We start from the raw sequence: 21,407 nt of genomic DNA, 5'->3' as shown, positions 1-21,407 counted from the left end.
TCACTCTCTCTGGGAGAAGCCAGGTGCTACACCATAAGATCACTCAAGTAGTCCTATGGAAAGGTCCACATGATGAGGAACTGGCAGTTTCTGCCAAAAGCCAGAAGAAACTGAGGTCTTCTGGCAATAGCCATGTGAATGAACCACCTAGGACGCAGATCCTCCAGCCCCAGTCAAGGCTTCAGATGACTGCAGTCCCAGCCTACATCTTGATTGTAGCCTCATGAGACCTTGATCCAAAACTACCCAGCCAGGCTGCTCCTAAATTTCTGACCCATAGAAACTATGAGATAATAAATGTTCTGAGCTGCTAGGTCTATTGCTGCATAACAAATTATCCTGTATTAGATAAATACAAGCAATTTCAATTACGTGTACTTAGATTCTGAATTTCCTTATATTTCCACCTATCACCAGAACGAAGATTTTCTAATACTATCTCATGAAAGTACATTTTCTCCCTTTAAAAGATCTACTTATTCTCAGCTTGGAAAATGCCATGTTAGGGATAACAGTATCAAAATGAATTATACTGGTCTTTTGCTTGTTGACAGTGTCAGAACTGCTGCTTAGCACTTACACTCCACCTATCACCTAGTAGATACTCATTGAAAAGCTACTGGATCAGGAACACTTACTTTTAGAATTTACATCTAAATAATTTAAATGAAGTTTTAGGCAGAAAGAGAGAGAAACCAGTTGAACTTCCAGAGGAAAAGTTTCAACTGAAAGCCTGTATCTATACCACTGTGATCCATTTGCTGGGAGCCAGAAAAAACTCACTTGGAAAAAAAAAAAAAAAGGAGGGGTGTTAATGACATATAACATTGTATTAGGTGTACAACATAATGATTCAATATTTATATATATTGTGAAATAATCACAAGTCTAGTTAATATCTGTCACTATACAGAGTTATGAAATTTTTTTCTTGTGAAAAGAACTTTTGAAATCTACTCTCTTAGCAACTTACAAATATGCCACATAGTACTATTAACTATTAGTCAACATGCTGTACATTACATGCCCATGACTTACATATTTTATAACTGGAAATTTGCACTTTCTGACCCCCTTCATCCATTTTGCCTGCTCCTAACTCCCACCTCTGGCAACTACCAATCTGTTCTCTGTATGTATGAGTTTGGGTTTTTTTGTTTTATAAGATTCCACATGTGAGATCACATGGTATTTGTCTTTCTCTGTTTGATTTCTTAGCAAAATGCCCTCAAGGTCCACCAATATTGTCACAATACCAAGATTTCATTCTTTTTAATGGCTAATAACCCATTATATACATATATATATATACACACACCACATCTTCTTTATCTATTTATCCACGGATGGGCACTTAGGCTGCTCCCATATCTTGGCTGTTGTAAATGATGCTTCAGTGAACATGGGGTGCATATATCTTTTCAAGTTAGTGTTTTCATTTTCTTCTAATAAATACCCATAAGTGAAATTTCTGGATCAGATGATAGTTCTATTTTTTAATTTTTTGAGGGACCTCCATATTGTTTTCCATAGTGGCTGCACCAATTTACATTCCCACCAAGAATATATGGTAATGAATGGTAACTAGACTTTTGGTAATGGTCACTTTGTAATGAACACAGATGTTGAACACCTAAAACTCAGATACTGTTATATAAAAAACAGAACAAAACAAAAAGTTAGTTCAGAAACAAATACAATTTGATCCAACTATTTGAAGAGGGAAGTCTTGATTACTCTTCCAAGCCCACTGGAATATTTACTTTATATTCTCCCATATTTAGCTTTACATATATGCTTCCAAAGTGCCCTAGAAATGTTTCTTAAAATTCCTCTTAAAACAAACTTTTATAATTATCTAGCCTGCATTTCCTTTTAGTAAGATAATTCTTTAGTCATACAAAATTTTGTAATTATTACCACACTTGAGCTATATATTCAGAAATCAACACTTCATGACAAAATGAGTTTATGACAAATTCTGACAAATGCCACTAGAAAGCTGTTTCATATATGCTGGAACCAAGTACATTGAAACCTAGCTTCCTAACATTATCTCATCGTTCCACTTTCATTTGCAAAGGCAAAGTAAATATCCCAAGAGATTAATAAAGTATCCATTTTGAACAATGTAAGCTTGCACTTGATTCTGTTTCATGCTTACATATTATTTTTAATGTATCTCTAGATTTTTCATGTCTTCTATCCACAAGCACAAATAGCTGCTTATACATATATACAACTGCAAAATATTCAGTACATCTAACTAGTAAACAATAAATAAGGACTGAGGTGACATTACTCCCATATATCACTATAAGCAACTGGACACATTACTAAAACTAACTTCAGTAAATCAAGTAATCTATTATCAACCACAAGACTTGAAAGTTACAAGCTGCTACACAAGCAAACTTCCAGGCTACGACTGGCAAATTCTGCGAGGAACAGCTGTAGAAATGATAATACCTAAATCAGAGAGAAAATTTCAGGTACAACTGTTAAACTTCTAAGATGAAATGGGTTTGCTATCCCTAGTTACAAGAGGTAACCTGATAAAAGGCTATACTTGATTAACTACTACTCTTCTCTGAAAACTTTTTTGTAAACCACTGTAAAAGAGGAACAGTAAACTCAGCATTGGTACAGTGAAAATTACATTACAAAACATAACTCAAACATAAAATATACATAATCAGAAACAAATAATCCAAAAATGTTGTATTTAAGTAGGTAAAAAACTGTATTTTCAAATTCTGTTCTGGTAAACCCTCTGTCTCACCAAGTGTTTATAAACTTCTCATTCTGTTAAAAAAAAAAAGTGCTAACAAAATACTGTTTTTTTTAAAGACTATCAACAGCAATCCTTGAAGAAAGACTTGAATGAGCATACACCCAACACGTTAGAACAATATTTTCTGTGTTTTACTGGAAGCGTAATTGGCTAAGGGGGAAAAAGATTAACAAAAGAAAAGTAAGATGAAAAAATATAGTATCAATTCATTAAAAAACAAGATGAAGAACATTTGTCAAATTTACCTCATTTAGATAGGAAGATCTCTGATTCCAATGTGTCACAAATAAGGATGCTGCTCAACCTACCCTCTTTTGAGATGTGCAAGTCAATCAGCTCAGAATAAAAAAGCTGCAGAGAACTAACACAACACTGTAAATCAACTATACTTCAATTAAAAAAAAAAAAGCTGCAGAGATTTATTTTCATGTCAGTGAGCCAGGAAAAGAAAAAACAAGGGTACAGGAAATAAGGAAAATAAAATGTTATGCATATGAAAAGGTAGCAAATTTCATCTGATGTTAAAAAACACAAAATATGCTCAGAATAAATTAATGTATCTGTGATAGACATTTAGATGTGAGCACTACCAAAAAAACAACAAAAAAAGGGAACATATGTGAATGGCGGTTGGGGAGATACAGAAACAAGCATGGCAAAATGTTGAAGCAAGATGATATGTACGTGGGGGTTCCTTGTACTCTACTGAAATTTGTTTGGAACTTTTCATGATAAAAACTTAAATTATTTTCCTTTTCTCTGCAATCATTTGTTGAAGAATTGTTTACATATAATAAAGTATAAAACTCAAGTATACATTACAATTCAATGAATTTTTACATAGGTATATATCTGAAAAACTACCACCTACGTCAAGATGTAAATCATATACCATCACTCCAGAGGGTTCTCTCTCTCTCTCCTTCCAAGACACTGACTCTTCACGAACCAAAGGCAACCACTCTCCTGACCTCTATTACCTCAGTTTAGTTTTTCCTATTTTAAACTTCATACAAGTGGAATCATACATCATGAACTCTTTTGTGTCTGTCTACTTTTGCTTGACACAATGTTTCTGGGATTCATTCACGTTATGAACATCCTTGTACATGTTTTGTTTTGTTTACCTTTCTTGGGTACATCTGACCTGAAATTACTGGATCACAGTCCACAGCTATGTTTAGCTATAACACATACTGACAGTTTTGTAAAGTGGCTGAAACAACCTGACATTCCCACCAGCAATATATAAGAGTATCAGTTGTGGGCTTCCCTGGTGGCGCAGTGGTTGGGAGTCCGCCTGCCGATGCAGGGGACACGGGTTCGTGCCCCGGTCCGGGAAGATCCCACATGCCGCAGAGCAGCTAGGCCCTGAGCCACGGCCGCGGAGCTTGTGCTCTGCAATGGGAGAGGCCTCAACAGTGAGAGACCCACGTACCGCAAAAAAAAAAAAAAAAAAAAAGAGTATCAGTTGTTTCATATCCTTGGCAACACTTGATATTGTCAGTCTCTAATTTCAGCCATTCTGACAGGGGTGTGATGGTGCCTCATTGTGACATTTCCCTGATGAGTAATAATGTAGAGGAAGGATCATCAAACCCTGGGCCGCAGACCACTACCAGTCCGCAGCCTGTTAGGAACCAGGCCGCACAGAAGGAGATGAGCGGCGGGAGAGGGAAGCTTCATCTGCCACTCCCCATCTCTCCCCATTGCTCGCATTACCGCCTGAACCATCCCCCCTTGCCAGTCCATGGAAAAACTGTCTTCCACGAAACCAGTCCCTGGTGCCAAAAAGGTTGGGGACCACTGATGTAGAGCACCTTTACCTATGCACATTGGCCTTTTGGATAACTTCTTTTGTGAAGACCTGCCTGCTTTTTTGCATATTTTTTAATGTGTGTTGTTTGCCTTTTTCTTTTTGATTTTTAAGAGTTACTTATATTTTTCTGGATACAAGTCTTTCACCAGATTTACTTAATGTGAGTATATTCTTGCAGTCTGTGGCTTGCCTCTTTTCTTTAATGATGTCTTCATGAATAGAAACTTGTAACTGATTGTAGTCTAATTTATCAATTTTTTGTTCTATTTAAAAAATTTTTGCCTACCCCAAGGTGATGAAGATATACTTCTAGGTTTTCTTCTAGAACCTTGATAATTTTAGCTTTTACATTTAGTTCTATGATCCAACTCAAATGAGCTTTTGAATATAGTATCAAGTAAAAATCAAGGTTCATTTTTTCCCAAATATCCAATATCCAATTTATCTAACACTATTAAAAGTAAATGTTTTCTTAACTTCAGTGGAGCTTTTGTCATAAACCAAGAAACGACATATGTGAAGGTCTATTTCTAGACACTCATATTCTTCCATTGGTCTTTTTGTCTACCTGGTTCTAATATAACACTGTCTTAATTACTGTAACTTTATAGCAAGTCTTGAGACATTTACATTTTGATATAAATTTTGGAATCCATTTGATTAAAATTTTTAAATTCTGGGATTTTAATTGAAATTTTATTGAACCTATAGCTCAACCTCGGGGAAACTGACATTTTAACAATATTGAGTTCCTACCATATAAAGATGGAATATTTCTCCACTTATTTAAGTATTTTAAAATGTCTCAGCACTGTTTTATATTTTTCAGTGTAGAAGTTTTGCCCAAGTTTTTATTGTATTTATCCTTAGGTATCTTACATATTTTGATGCTATTCTAAATGTACTTTTCTAATTTTATTTCATACTTTTTGGTTGCTAACACACAACTTACAATTAATTTTTGCATGTTGTCCTTGTATCCAGTCACCTTGCTAAATTCACTTATTCTAAAACTTTGCTGGTAAACACTTTTAAAATTTTTTTCCAGTTTTTAGGGCTTCCCTGGTGGCGCAGTGGTTGAGAATCCGCCTGCTGATGCAGAAGACATGGGTTCGTGCCCCAGTCTGGGAAGATCCCACATGCCGCGGAGCGGCTGGGCCCGTGAGCCATGGCCGCTGAGCCTGCGCATCCAGAGCCTGTGCTCTGCAACGGGAGAGGCCACAACAGTGAGAGGCCTGCGTACCGCAAAAAAAAAATTTTTTTTTCCATTTTTTAAAATTAACTTTTTTTATCCTGAGGGCACTGGTTAGAATTCCAGCATAATGTTAAATAGAAAAAAGAAGATATAGGACATGAAACAAGGTTTTTCATTGAGTATGATATTAGCTGTAGGGTTTTTGTTGTTGTTGATACTCCAGAAAATTAACAGTATTTTCTTCTATTCCTAATTTGATGAGGATTTTTTAACATGACAGATGGTGACTTTTGTCAAATGATTTCTCTATCTACAGAGATGATCGTATGAGTCTTCTACACTGTTAAAGAGATGGACTACATTGATTAATTGTAAAATAACAAACCAACCTTGTATTCCTGGAACAAATCTGTGATATCTTTTTTACATATCACTGGATTATCTCTGTATCTATGTTCTTGAGAATTATTGGCCTGTAATTATCTCTTTTTTCTCATGCTCGTTAGGTTTTTCCTACCAAGATTATGCAAAAATCATAAAATGTTCAGGGAAATGTTTTCTTTTTCAGTTCTCGAAAAAGTCTGTGTAAAATTACCATTATATCTTACTTAAATGTTTGAGAGGTTTACCAGTGAAGCCATCTGGGCCTGGGGTTTTCTTGATGGAAAAGTTTTTAATAAATTCAATTTGTTTTTCAAAGATTATGACCTTTCATTCAAGTTATCAAATGTACTAATATAAAATTGTTCATAATTTTCCTTAACAATTTAATATCTATACAATTTGTAGTGATGCTTCAGTTTCTCATTCTTAGTATTGGTATTGTCTGTTGTCCCCCAATTTTTTCTTGCTCAGTCACTACAGGTTTATTATTTTTTAAAAGTCTTCTCAACAAACTGTAAATTTTTCTGTTTCATTGATTTCTACTTTTATATTTACTACTTCCTTCTTTCTGCTTTATTTGGGTTTAATTTGTTGCCCCCTTCAGTTGTGAGCTTACACCACTGATTTTGAACTTTTCTTCCTTACTAATATATGCATACAGGCATACCTCAGAGATATTGTGGGTTCAGTTTCAAACCACCAAAATAAAGTGAACAGTGCAACAAAGGAAGTAAATTTTTTTTTGGTTTCACAGTGTGTATAAAAGTTACATTTTTGCTATACTGTAGTCTATTAAGCATGTAATAGCATTGTGGTTAAAAAGAAACCCAATGGACACAACTTAATTAAAAAGTATTTTACTGAGGCTTCCCTGGTGGCGCAGTGGTTGACAGTCCGCCTGCCGATGCAGGGGACACGGGTTCGTGCCCCAGTCTGGGAGGATCCCACATGCCGCGGAGCGGCTGGGCCCGTGAGCCATGTCCGCTGAGCCTGCGCGTCTGGAGCCTCTGCTCCGCAACGGGAGAGGCCACAACAGTGAGAGGCCTGCATACCGCAAAAAAAAAAAAAAAAAAAAAAAAAAGTATTTTACTACCAAAAAAGTGCTAACTATCAGTGAGAAAATGCTGTTGGACAAATGGCACCGATAAACTTGCTCATTGCAGGGTTGCCGTAAACCTCAGTTTGTAGAGAAACACAGTATCTGCGAAGTGCAATGAAACAAAGCACAATAAAAACGAAGCGTGCCTGTATAAAGCAATAAAGTCCTCTCAAAGCACTGCTTCAGTTACACTCAACAAGCTCTGATGTAATACTTGTTGTTTTTCAGATCAAAATATTTTCTAATTTCCATCGTGACTTCATTTTGATTCATGGGCTATTTAGAAATGTCTTGATTAATCTTCAAACATTTGGAGTCTTGATAGTTATTTTCTGTTCCTGAGTTGTAATTAATTCCACAGTGATCAGAAAACATGTACTGTATAATTTCAATTCTGTGAAATTTGATCATACTTCAAGGACCAGAATACTTTGGCAAATGTCCCAAGTGCACTTGAAAATAAAAGTATAGTCTTCAGTCTTTAGATAAAATGTTCTATGAATGTCAATTATATCAAGTTGATTAATCATGTCATTCAAAATTTCTATTCCCATACTGATATTTTTATATAATTGTTCTATCAGTTACATCAAATGTATATGTAAAATCTCCAGCTATGAATGCATACCTATCTTTACTGCTAATTATATTAACTTCTATATTCAGAAGCTATGTTATTAGGTAAACACACACTTAGGATTATTATATCGTCTTGATGAACTGACCTACTTATTATGATACTTTCCTGTTATCTCTTATACTTCTTCCTTTATGTCTATTTTGTACAATATTAATATAGGCACATCAGCCTTCTTTTGGTGAGTGTTTGCAAACAATATTTATCCAATCTTTTTACTTTCATATTATGTGTGCCTTTAAAGTGCTTTTCTTTTTTAAAAATAAATGCTTTTAAAGGTGTTTTTTTTTTAATCATGCAAACATGAATCAAAAGAAAGATGGAGTGGCAGTATTAATATCAGATAAAGTAGACTGCAGAAGAAGAAATATTACCAGAGACAAAGAAGGATACTATATAATGACAAAGGGGTCAATTCACCAAGAAGACATAACAATCCTAAACATATATGCATCTGACAAGAGAGGTTCAAAATTCATGAAGCAAAAATAGTTAGAACAAAGAGGAGAAATAGACAAATCCACAGTTATACTTGGAGACTTCAATTCTTCTCAGTGACCAACAAAACAAGTAGACAAAACCTCAGTTAGGAAATAGAAAACCTAACAAGCACCACCAGTCAACTGACAATTACAGAATATTTCATATAAATATATAATTTAGTTTTTAATATGGAATGTAGAATTTATAGAATATTCCACCCCAAAGCAGCATAATATACATTATTTTGAATTGCACATGGAACATTTACCAAGACTTACCATATTCTGAGTAATAAAACTTCAAAGAATTCAAACAAAATTATACAAAGTATGCTTTCCATCTAAAACAAAATTAAGCATAGAAATCAATTATAGAGCTAGGCAAAATCAACAAATAACTGGAATTTAAACAATATATTTCTAAACAAACCATGGGTCAATGTGAAAGTCACATAAGAATTCAGAAAATATCAACATAAAACTTTGTGGAACCAGGGCTTCCCTGGTGGCACGGTGGTTAAGAATCCTGCCAATGCAGGGGACACGGGTTCGAGACCTGGTCTCGGAAGATACCACATGCCATGGAGTAACTAAGCCCATGTGCCACAACTACTGAACCTGCACTCTAGAGCCTGCAAGCCACAACTACTGAAGCCCACGCACCTAGAGCCCGTGCTCCACAACAAGAGAAGTCACCGCAATGAGAAGCCTGCACACCACAAAGAAGAGTAGCCCCCGCTCGCCACAACTAGAAAGAGCCCCTGCACAGCAACAAAGACCCAACACAGCCAAAAATAATAAATAAATAAATAATAATTTTTTTAAAAATTGTGGGACCATCTAATGTGGTGCTTAGAAGGAAAAGAAGAAAGGTCTCAAATCAATAGCCTAAGCTTATACCTTAAAAAATTGTAACAGAGTGGATTTAAATCCAAGGCACACAAGAAGGAATAGTAAAGAGCAGAAATCAATGAAATTGAAAACATTTGTTTTTTGAGTAATAAAATAAAAAGCTGGATCTTTGGGAAAATTAACAAAATTGGTAAATGTGGAAACAAACTAATAAAGACAAAAGAGGGGACACATTGCCAATATCAGGAATGAAAGAAAAGACACCACTATAGATGCTATAGACATTAAAAGGACAATAAAGAAACAACTTCATGGCAATTAATAGATGAAAGAGACAAATTCATTGAAAGATACAAACTACTAAAGCTCATATTGTAGGTCACTCACATAGTCAAAGACTGAAAGTTTTTAAGAAAAATTAGATAACCCTAACCATCCTATACCTATTAAAGTAATTAAATTTATCCTTTAAAGCCTTTCAACATATTAAACTAGGCCCAGATGAGTTAGCTTGCAAACTCTGACAAACATTTATGAAATAATACTAATCCTATCCAAGATTTTTCGGGAAATATAAGAGGAATAAACACTTTAAACCTATGAGGCCAGCATTATTCTGATACAAAAATATTACACAAAAAGTTATTCTTCATGTACACAGATACCAAAAAATACTCAACAATTAGCAAATCTAATCCACCAATTTATGAAAATGATAATACATCACAACCAAGTGAAGCATATCTAGAGAATGCAAGGTTGACTCAACATCTGTAAATAAATCAATGTAATCCATCTTATTAACACACCAAAGAAGATAAACCATAAGATCATCTCAATAAGTACAGTTAAAACATTTGAGCACAATGTCCAATCATGATTAAAAAACTCTCAGCAGTCTAGAAACAGAATGGGGACATCATTAACTTGATAAAAGGATTATTATACTTAATATAATAATATGTAGTATATAATAAAACCTGATAAAAGGCCCTTGTATACTTAATAATGAAAGATTGAAAGCTTTTCTCTTAAGATCAGGAACAAAACAAGGATATCTGCTCTCACCACTCCTGTTCAACATCATACTGGAGGGCCTAGCCAGTGCAATAAGGAGAAAAAAAGGGTGGTAGGGGAGGTGGTTACACACAAACTGAAAACAAAAGAAACAAAACTGTTCTATATCCACAAATGATACAACTATCTACATGAGAAAATCCAAAAGAATCTACAAAAAAAAAAATGTTACTAGAATAGGTGAGTTTAGCAAGGTTGCCAGGTTCAAAGTCAGTATACAAAACTGTATTTCTAAATACTGTCAGTGAACAACTGGACATGGAAATTTAGGAAAATTATATTTATAATACCATCAGAAGTGATGAAATACTTGGATATAAATCTGACAAAATATGAACAACATCTGTATGTTGAAACTATAAAATGCTAATGATGGAAAATGAAGATCTTTGATTAAAACAAAATAGATGGAGATATCCTGTGTTCATTGATTGAAAGACTAAATACTAAGATGTCAATTCTTCCCAAATGAATCCATGCATTCAATATAATCTAAATTAACATCCCCTCAGTACTCTCTATAGAAACCAACAAGTCGTTTCTAAAAAATTTATGGAAAAGCAAAAGAACTAGAATAGCCAGAATGATGTTGGAGAAAAATAAAGCTGAAGAACTTACATTACCTGATTTTAAAACTTACTATAAAGCAACAATAATCATGACAATGTGGCACTGGCAAAAGGATAGATACAAAGATCAAGGGGACAGTCCAGAAACAGACTCACATACACGGTCAATTGAGTTTTTTTTTTTTTTTTTTTTTTCGGTACGTGGGCCTCCCACCGTCGCGGCCTCTCCCGCCGCGGAGCACAGGCTCCGGAAGCGCAGGCCCAGCGGCCATGGCCCACGGGCCCAGCCGCTCCGCGGCACGCGGGATCCCCCCGGACCGGGGCACGAACCCGCGCCCCCCGCATCGGCAGGCGGACTCCCAACCACTGCGCCACCAGGGAAGCCCTCAATTGAGTTTTGACTAAGTTAATTCAATGCTGGAAAGGAAAGTGTTCCCCCAAAATGGTGCTAGAATTGGGAAAAAAAACTTGACCCTTATCTCACACCATATACAAAAATTAACTCAAAATGGATGATACACCTTGACATAAAAACTATAACATTTGTAGAAGAAAACGTAAGAGGAAATATGTGTAACTTTGCACTGAGCAAACAGAACACAGAAATACAAATAAAAGGAAAAACTGACAAAGTGAATTTAGTCAAAATTAAAAGCCCCTCTATTTTAAACAGTTAGGAAAATGAAAAGGTGAGCTTCAGACTGCACTCTCTGTATATGCATCTGTGTGGGTCAAAGGACTTGTACAGAAAAATGTATAAAGAATTCCTCCAACTGAATAAGACAAACAACTCAACGTTTAAAAATGGGCAAAAGATATGAACACGTACTTCACAAAGGAAGACATACAAATGACCCATAACACATGAACAAATTCTCAATATCATTAATCATCAGATAAATACAAATTTAAAATACAGTGTCATACTTCCACATATCCACTAGAAGGGCTAAAATTAAAAAGACTAAAACAACCAAGTGTTGATGAGAATGTAGATCAACTAGAACTGTAAAATGGGAAACAGTTTGGCAGGTTCTTATAATTAAACATTTGTTTACAATACAACCCAACAAATCCATTTCTAAGTATTTACCCAAGAGAAAAGAAAACATATGTTCACACAATAACTCATGAATGAATGTTCATAGCGGCTTTACTAATAACAACCGCAAACTGGAGACAATCCAAATATCCATATATAGGTGAAATGGTCAATAACTGTAGTAAATCAATACCATAAACTACTACTCAGCAATAAAAGTGAACCAGCTAAACATACAAACATATGCATTATCCTCAAAATCATAGTGAAAGAAAAAAACATGGATGCAAAAGAATACATATTACATAATTCTGTTTATATAAAATTCTAGAACAAATGAAACCCATTTATAGTGAGAAAAAGAGGACAAGAGCTGAGGGTGAAAATGTGATTTACTGCAAAAGGGCGGAAGGGAACTTTTGGGGATGACAGAAATATTCTGTATCTTTATTGGGGTAATGAAAATATTCTACTCTTGATTGTGGTAGTGGAGACATGGGTGTATACATATGTCAAAACACACCGAGCTGCGGCTTCCCTGGTGGCGCAGTGGTTGAGAGTCCGCCTGCCGATGCAGGGGACATGGGTTCATGCCCCGGTCCGGGAAGATTCCACATGCCGCAGAGCGGCTGGGCCCGTGAGCCATGGCCGCTAGGCCTGCGCGTCCGGAGCCTGTGCTCCGTAACGGGAGAGGCCACAACAGTGAAAGGCCCGCGTACCGCAAAAAAAAAAACAAAAAAAACACCGAGCTGTACATTTTATTGTACGTAAATTATCCTCAATAAAGTTGATTCTTTAAAAAAGAGTTCTCTTGGGAAAATATTAACCAGGGAATACTGGTGATGCCCCTATACGACCACTCAAAAGACATCAAAAACATCAATAAAATTCAATACCCATTTATGGCTTTTTAAAATGTCATCAGAAATGAAAAACAACAATAAAATCATCTTGGAATGCTAAGAATACAAAAACACATTTTAACCTATTATACTCTCCATTTATCAGAAAGCTTCAGCAAACATCATAATTGATTGCTAAAACGTCAGAAACAACACCAAGTTGAACTATCATTGCTATTATTTAACATTATATAAAACGTATAATAACCAAAGCAATGAGGAAAACACACAAATTATAAAATTTAAAAGAAAGCCACAAAACTGTATTTTCAGATAATCAACTCAATAAAGTGATTAGATACATGATAAGCAGAAAAAATTCAAAAGCTTTCATGTAACTGGAGGGGGAAAAAAAGAGAAAAAATGTTACTAGAAAGTTTCCATCCACCAGAGCTATCAAATCATAAAATATCTAGGAATACTAAGAAGGAATGTCATACATATGGGAATAAAACTATAAAACTTTCCCTAAGCAAGGTGTGAATAAAACGTAGAGACATACCATACATACACATATTTCTGAGGGGAGAGACCCAGTATCACGAAGGTCAGTTTGCCCCATATTAATCTAAAATTTCAATATAATCTCATTCAAAATACCTGAGGATTTTTAATTTAATTTACAAGTTGAGTCTAAAGTTCATTTAGAGAAGAAATGCATGAGTCAAGAATAATTTCAAAATGAGTAATAAGGAGGGAGAAATGGTTATCAAAATTTTAAATATGCATTCTCTTTTTAACCCAGCAATTCCATTTCTAGGAATCCATGCTCCAGAAATAATCACATAAAGAGGAAGTTTCCTGAACAGCTCTTAGGATGAAGGTAGAACTAGAAGGGCAAGTGGGAGGTATACTTTTTCCATTACAGTCTTCCATACTGTCTGAAGTTTTAAAATTTAAGATTTAAAGTTTGTAATTAAAAACAAATAAATGTAAAAGTTGGCTTCAAATAAAGCATTATTTGTGATAGGAAAAAGAAACTAATTAATTCAAATGTCTTTCAGTAAGGGAATGGTTAAGTAAATTACAGCCCATTGAAGCTATTGAAATATCATTTAGTTTTTAAAAAGTATCAGGGAGACAGGTTTAACAAGTAAAGATGGCCAAGATATGTAATTTAGTGAAAAAAGCAAGTGATATACCAATGTGTTTGGTATACCCCACCAAACTCCCCCAACTTTACATGTATGCATATGTGTTTAAAAGTGTACATGAGAAAGAAGTACAATACTGTTAACTCTAGACAGTGGAATGAGACTGGGGGATGAAAGGAAATGTTCACATTTTACTTAATAGTTCATTTTCTGTATTGCTGAATTTTACATCTAGTTCGTATGTCTGTAATTAATTTTTTTAATTAAAGTTATTTCATATAAAAATGATAAATTCCAGAGGACATGGGAATAATAGTTTAAACGTTTATAAAAATCTTTAAAACGTTTATCTTCATGTTTATTTACATACTCTGCAAATGATCTATAGTCTTCACCAGAGGTGGCTGCCAATGTAAAGAAATTTAACTTACCAGATATGATAAAAATAACAACATATTAGGCCTTTAAAAAAATCATAAACTTCCCCGAACCAGCAGACTCAAAGCAGTGCCTATGCGTATGTTAAAAAAGAAAAAGAAGGGAAAAAAAATGCCTGGAGAGGTTAAGTCTCCTAAATAGATTCTTCCTCTCAGTAAAAAAGACTACCTCCTCCCCTCTTCTTCAACTTGGTCTGAGCGGCTTTAAACTCACCATTTTGAATGTGCGCAAAATGATTAACAAGCAGTAATCTCAGGGAGGCCGAAATTGAAGGTGCATCCGCCAGAGGCGTGCTCTGACCTGACAGCTCTAACTAGGCGAAGCATTGATGGAATGGTGCTAATATCGGGAGATGAACGATTGTTATGGTCTGTACAGGGTGTCTGCGTGACAGAGCCTCGGTGACAATCGGGAAAAATGCAAATACAGTCAGTAGACCGACGGCAACGGAAGGTTTTTCGAGGAAGGGGTGCTGATGCAGGCCTGTGGCGTAAGATGGATCAGCTCTACACAGGGTGACTGGAAATGGGCAGAGAGGGCGGGTGAGAGGTGTTAGTATGTGACACACTCTTCTAACACAGTCGCGATTGTAGGGATTAAGGCAGCGGGGTCCTTGGCCAAGGCACCAAGGACAGCAGAAGAGGCAGCAAGAAAAAGCGGCCGGTGGAGACCCCAATACCTATCTATGCCATCGCCGGAGGCAGCGGGCGCTGCGGCCGCCAACAAGAGCGTGGCCCCAGGTTCGGGCTGGACAGGGCCCAGAAGGAGAAGAAGGCCTCTCCCAGCCATCAACCCCACCCACCATGGCCGGCGCGGCGGGCCAGGGACAGGCCCCACTCCTTCTCGAGGACAGAAATTAAGAAACGGAGGAGGTGAAGGCAGCAATTTCCTCGCCTTGTCCCTCACCTTCCCAACATGAGAACAAGCCAGATTTAAAAAAAAAAAAAAAAAAAAACCCTCACCGAACCGTGCAGCGGCTCCGGAGCGAGAACAGCGCTCGATCCTCCAACAAACACCACCGCCTTCTTCTCCGCCTCCGACTCCTCCCCCGCCGAACGCGCAGCGGCTGGCGGCGGCGGCGGCTGCGGCGGCAGCGGCAGCGGCGGCGGCGGCGCCGGCGGCGGAAGCAGAAGCGGCCGCGGCGCGTCCCGCCCCTTGCGCCGCGGTAAAGGAGAAGGAGGAGGGAACGCAAGCCCCGTCCCCATAACAGAGTCGACCAATAGGCTTAAAGGACCTCTGCGGGAAAAATCCACATACCCAATCGGAACCTGAGGAGTGGGCTCACGTCAATGGTTGGGACGTGGCAGAAAAAGGGAAATATACTTGGACTGTCTTTACACCCTGGTCCCGCTTTCTCGCCCAGGGGCGAGTTCACCGATTGGCCGTAGAGCGGAAGGACGAAACCCACCCCTGCCTGGCCCCGCCTCCGTTTCCTGCAGCACTGCGACGTTGGGGGGCAGGGGCGGGGCACCATGCTAGGGCTGGAACAGCAGGCCTTTTGTGGTTTGGGCTGGGAGAAAAGGGCGGGGTCTCAGGGAAAGGGAAGCGGGTGCGGAGAGCTAAAGGAAGAACTGGCGCAGCTAGACTTTCAGAAATTCCAACAGCAGCAACCAAGATGAAGGCGTTAAAATCAATCCTAATTTGACTGGAAACCTAACTAACAAGATTAGGGTCTCCTGGCATAAAGTTCAAACCTTTGCAGTTCAGATATGGGTGGGCCAAGAGAAAATAGCAGACGGAGGAAGGGCAGGTCTTCCTCCCTGCCCACCTTGCCTGCACACTATATAGTGCCTTCTCCCTTCCCACTCCGCAGTCCCCCAGTCGCCTGCCCCTTCTTTTCTGATTCTTTTGGGGGTGGGGGCGGGTTATAGGGGATGCCCGCGTTTCCTCTGTATAGCTATGGGCTGACCAGAGACTTCCAGTTGCACCTTGGGGCTGATGGGTTGTCAAGCCGGGAAGTAACATCACATGCAACCAAAATAAATAACAACAGCTGTAGTCCCTGGACACCTTGCTTAATTTAAACAAGGATAACAGTTTAGGCAGTCATGTCACTGGTGCTAAATTGTTTCTTCATCCTGCATGTCCTCTTTTTTCATCCTGAACGTGTCCGCTTCTCTGATTACAGTACCACTCTCCTCCCATCTTACCCCCAACTCTCTTCACCTCTTCACCCCCTCCGCACACATGCCCAATGCCCAAGATATATTTATCGCATCCCCTCCGCCAAGAGTTAAGAACTCCATTTCTTGTGCTGTCCCTGGCAACTGCGAAATCTCCTGCCAGTGAACCAAGACTCATTTTTTTGCTTTTGATGAAAACAAATTATCCCAGATTTCCTATAAAACTTGGACTGTGAGAATTTGCTTGACATTTTGTGAAGCCAAACTAACTCTCAGCCCACTCCAGTAGTACATTTCTTACCCAGAAACCATTTCCCACTTGATATTTCTCTGCTTTACACATGTTGCTCTAGAAGTTGTGGCTTTTTCTCCATACAAGTCTCTCCTTCTTTGAAAGAGAATTGATACTTTAATCACATTTCCTTGATCTCCTTTTAGGTTGTTGCATAGTGATTCAATTGGGTACACTAACCAGTTTGTTGGGGCAGGGTTTCCCCAAATTTCAATCTCTTTCATACCATATCTGTGTATACCACTCGCAGTAGTATTTATTATTTTCTTTAAATAAATGTGTCTTTCCTTCAATTTCTTTAAGAGTAAAACCTTTATAAATGACTATTAATGGAAAACCTGTGTCACCTCTCAAGCTGAAAGTAACTGAAAGAAAAGTGAACATAAAACAATGTTTTTAAATTCTGGGGATAGAGTGTATTTTTTCTACTAAGATCTCTCAGCCTAAAGACTACTCCCTGTAAAAAGGGAGTGTTACTAAGCACTAGAAACATTTAAAAAGCAGGTAGGCAAATGGCTTTTTTTTTTTTTTTTTTTTTTTGCGGTACGCGGGCCTCTCACTGTTGTGGCCTCTCCCGTTGCGGAGCACAGGCTCCAGACGCGCAGGCTCAGCGGCCATGGCTCACGGGCCCAGCCGCTCTGGGGCATGTGGGATCTTCCCAGACCGGGGCACGAACCCGCGTTCCTTGCTTCGGCAGGCGGACTCTCAACCACTGCGCCACCAGGGAAGCCCCGGCAAATGGCATTTTTATCATGATGTAATCAAAGGTTAGAAAAATAGTCATTGTTTTTAATCCTGCATGCATGTCCCAACTAAAGTTATCCAAGGCATCAGAAGTGATCTATGTTACTCTTTGAGAAACACTCTTGTGGAGGCTTATAGCATGTATTCCAGAATCAAAAGACTATACTCTCATCCTAGCTCCTGCATTTATTGCTGAGTGCCTCTGGACTCTTACATCTCTGGTCTCAATTTCCAGTTTAAATATGTGGAAAGTAATAAAGCCTACCCATGACCTGTTGTACTATAGACTAAATAACCTAATAAATGTGAAACATATCATACCTAGCATGTAGTAAGTACTAAATACATATTTATATTGGCTTATGTATTATATTATTACATAATATATAGAGAGATATGTATTAATGACATATGTATTATTACTGATTTCAGAGGTGGGAAACACTCCCTAAGGCAATGAGTTGAAGGTACCACAGGATGTAATGCAGTAGTTAGTTCTTAAAGAGTGATCCCTATACCAACAGCACCAGCATTACCTGGGAACTTTTTTTAAATGCAAATTCTCAGGTAGGTCCAACCTCAGACCTGAATTGGAAACTCTAGGTGTGGAGCCAAGCGACCTGTATCTTAGCAAGCCTTTGAGGTGATTCTGATGCACGCAAAGTTGGAGAACCACAGATGTAACAGAAGGAGGATTGGTAAAGGAGTAAGAGGACCTGAATTCAAATTATATCCTTAGAGTGACATCAGCAAAAATGCAGATGTAAGCACCTCTGAAAATTCTTTTCCCCGTAAGAGCAATGAGAAAACTGGCAAAATTGTCAGAGTCAACTTTTTCAGAACTGTGGAAATCAACCAAGGGCTTGCAGCAACCCAGGAAGCATTTATTCAAGAAAACAGCTGAATCTCAGTAAGAAGAGCAAGGTTTGTAATGTTTTGGCTTGTTCTAATCTAATCCCATCATCTCCAACTCCACTATAGCACTGAAAAACAATAGTTGACAATCATGGTGAAAAGAGCAGCCTGGCAGATACCAGACAAGGCAGAATGAGGCTGGAACTCCTCCAAAGCCTAATTCCAAGAGAAGAGTCATCATTTAACCTATCTGGTGGTTCCCCAGAAGATCTCACTTGCAAGCCTATCTTGATTTGATTTGATTCAGAGCCAAACCAGTGGTTTTCTGGGGAAAAGGCTTTTCCCCAGAAGTGTTTGTAAAAAACAAAACAAAACAAACAACAAAAAAAAACCACAAACAATCAAGCAAACAAAAAAACACAATGAAAGGGAATTGATTAACTTTGCCACACCTTAGGCAGTGGAAACAGGTTGGGGCAGACAATAGGTTAACCAAAAAGCTTAAAAGGAAAAGCTGGAGATTTGTCTGTAGGAACTTTGTAAGCTCCAACATATTCATGAGAATCCAGAAACTCACACACATGCCCAGGGCTGTGCTAAGCAGTGCGTAATCTCAGGAAAGACCTGAGAAGGCCCTAAGCATTCACCTAAGGCTGACCTTGAGGCTTTGCATAAGCAAGAAGTGAAGACTAAGGGAGAACTGTCAACTGCCTGGCTTGGTGTTGAAGCCCTGCCCAAAACACACACACACAAAAACACATACCCTCAACAAACCCTGGGAGACATACTGATTCAAGGCATCTAAGGAAATCTCTGTCTAATCATTAGATAAGCATGAAGCTAACCAAACAGAATCATCAATGGCCACACACCACTGCTGATGAAAACTTAAACAGTCAATATAAGAAAGAAATGGAAAATTTTATTCAAGACAAATTGAGAATTATAACCCAGGGAACAGCAACTCAGAAAGCTCTGAGAATAATCTGCCCATTAGAATTCAAGGCACAGTTATATAAGCTTTTTGAGATAGGGCTGTGCATTAAATGATGTATTATTGAAGGTTTACATAATCCATATCTAAGCATCATCGTGGTCCCTTACAAGATCAAGAAGCAATGTTATCTTTTAAGGAGTTGTCTTGTTGATGCCAGGAAAATCTTGCTCTTTATGGTTGAGCAGATATTTCTGCTGATGGGGGAGGTTTGGTCAATATATAATGCACAGTAGAGGGGAGAGAGGAAGCCAAAGGGAGAAGAAAAAAATTTTTTTTATGGTTAACTTTTTCTTGTCTTGTCACAAAATATGAATTTTATTTCACAATTTCCCCCTTTTGATCATTAACCTTTTGATAGAAAGCAGTAGGTGAGCAAATATTTTCCAGGGTGGTTGCTTGCCTGCACTGCGTCATCATGTCCCTTGATGCCAAGTCTTTTTTTTTAATATATTTATTTATTAATTTTTGGCTGCATTGGGTCTTGGTGGCTGTGCATGAGCTTTCTCTAGTTGTGGAGAGCAGGGGCTACTCTTGGTTGCAGTGCATGAGCTTCTCATTGTGGTGGCTTCTCTTGCTGTGGAGCATGGGCTCTAGGTGTGCTGGCTTCAGTAGTTGCGGCACACAGGCTCAGTAGTCGTGGCTTGTGGGCTCTAGAGCGCAGGCTCAGTAGTTGTGGTGCACGGGTTTAGTTGCTCTGCGGCATGTGGGATCTTCCCGGACCAGGGCTTGAACCCATGTCCCCTGCACTGACAGGCAGATTCTTAACTACTGCGCCACCAGGGAAGTCCCAATGCCAAGTCTTAACAGCCTGGTTCTCTGTTTTTGGGGGGATTATAATAGCAGAATGTTTGGCAAGGACTGACAGTCAATTCTAGGTTGTCCAGTAAGACTTAAGCCTATTTTTCTCACATGTGCATTGTATATGTCCATTATTTTATAGAGAACTATTGGTGTAATCTATACTTTCAAGTCATTTAGACATCATTATCTTAGTATGAGCAAGTGACACATAGCATGAAAGGCAAGAAACTCTTACCTTGCAAGTTCCACAAACTGTAACTAAAATTGCCAGTAGGATCAACATCATTAGCAAAGATTTAAGCCAAGATCCTCCTGAATCAAACCATTTTCCTAATGTTTCCCCTAAACTGGGAAGAGGATTGTTCAGAGCAGAAATGTGACACTTCATATAGGTCATAAGACTGGTTACATTTGAAGACTCGTCAGGTATGAAGATGCAGTATTCAGTACATATTACAGCACAAGTTCCCCCTTGGGAAGTAGCTAAAATACTGAGGGCTATGCCATTCTGTAAGATTGCTTTTTTCATCATGGAGACTTCCAAATTGAGCACCTAATGGTTTGATTACTATCATTCAAATCTTGTTGAGTGAATTTTGTTAAAGCCTTTATATGAATAATGATATCTTCTATTCCAAGTGAAGGAACAAATAATGAGATCAAATGATCGTACTATTGGAAAACTGATCAAGCCCCATGTGCCTGCATTAAAGGCAGATTGGCAGGGGCTGTTTCACCAATCATATACCTTCCTAAGCAACCTGGGGAGAGCCAAGGTCATAAACTTTTTCCAGAAATCCATTAGGTCCTGTTAGGAGCCACCCAATACTCAATATCTAATGAAAATGAGTATTTATGGCCAAGTTCAGAATAGGCATTATTAATTGGCTGGGTAAGAGGGTCTCAGTGATATTGGTGGTAACATTAGCTTGAGTGGTGCTAGAGTTCTTTCCTTTAAAATAAAAAGTTCTAAGAGCCATCCAGTTAGAGCCCTGGAGAGGAGAAATCCACCCAGGCAAACAGGGAGTAATGTACATAGGTAATTGGCCATAAACTCAGCAATTTGATTAGTTTTTGAAACTTGCATAAGATTGAGCACAAAGAAGAAATACATTTGGTTTATAAGCAAAAGCATGAGCAATTGTCAAAGTAATCAGTATACAGGCCTTGTCCGGTGTCCTGGGTTAGCTGTATACTTCAGATGTCATCTT

General features: G+C 38.1%; 1 protein-coding gene across 6 annotated transcripts in view; it reads right to left on the bottom strand.

The window, feature by feature from the left end:
- Nucleotides 1-15,491, bottom strand: part of PJA2 (praja ring finger ubiquitin ligase 2) — a 78,664-nt gene extending 63,173 nt beyond the window's left edge. Inside the window, exons 1-2 of one of the 6 annotated variants that reach the window (XR_004349062.1) lie at nucleotides 15,347-15,438; nucleotides 14,598-14,903 (exon numbers count right to left, since the gene is read on the bottom strand). The gene's annotated coding sequence lies outside the window, so the exon portion shown is untranslated. Of the gene's footprint in view, nucleotides 1-14,597; nucleotides 14,904-15,346 lie in introns of all 6 variants that reach the window. The other 5 variants (XM_032625657.1, XM_032625662.1, XM_032625659.1 and 2 more) reach the window with 5 other exon arrangements.
- Nucleotides 15,492-21,407: the final 5,916 nt, after the last annotated feature.

This window comes from Phocoena sinus, chromosome 3 (genome assembly GCF_008692025.1).
Source record: "Phocoena sinus isolate mPhoSin1 chromosome 3, mPhoSin1.pri, whole genome shotgun sequence".
Classification (NCBI taxonomy): domain Eukaryota; kingdom Metazoa; phylum Chordata; class Mammalia; order Artiodactyla; family Phocoenidae; genus Phocoena; species Phocoena sinus.
Note: the sequence above shows the minus strand (reverse complement) of the source record. Positions and strands in the feature narration are given on the sequence as shown.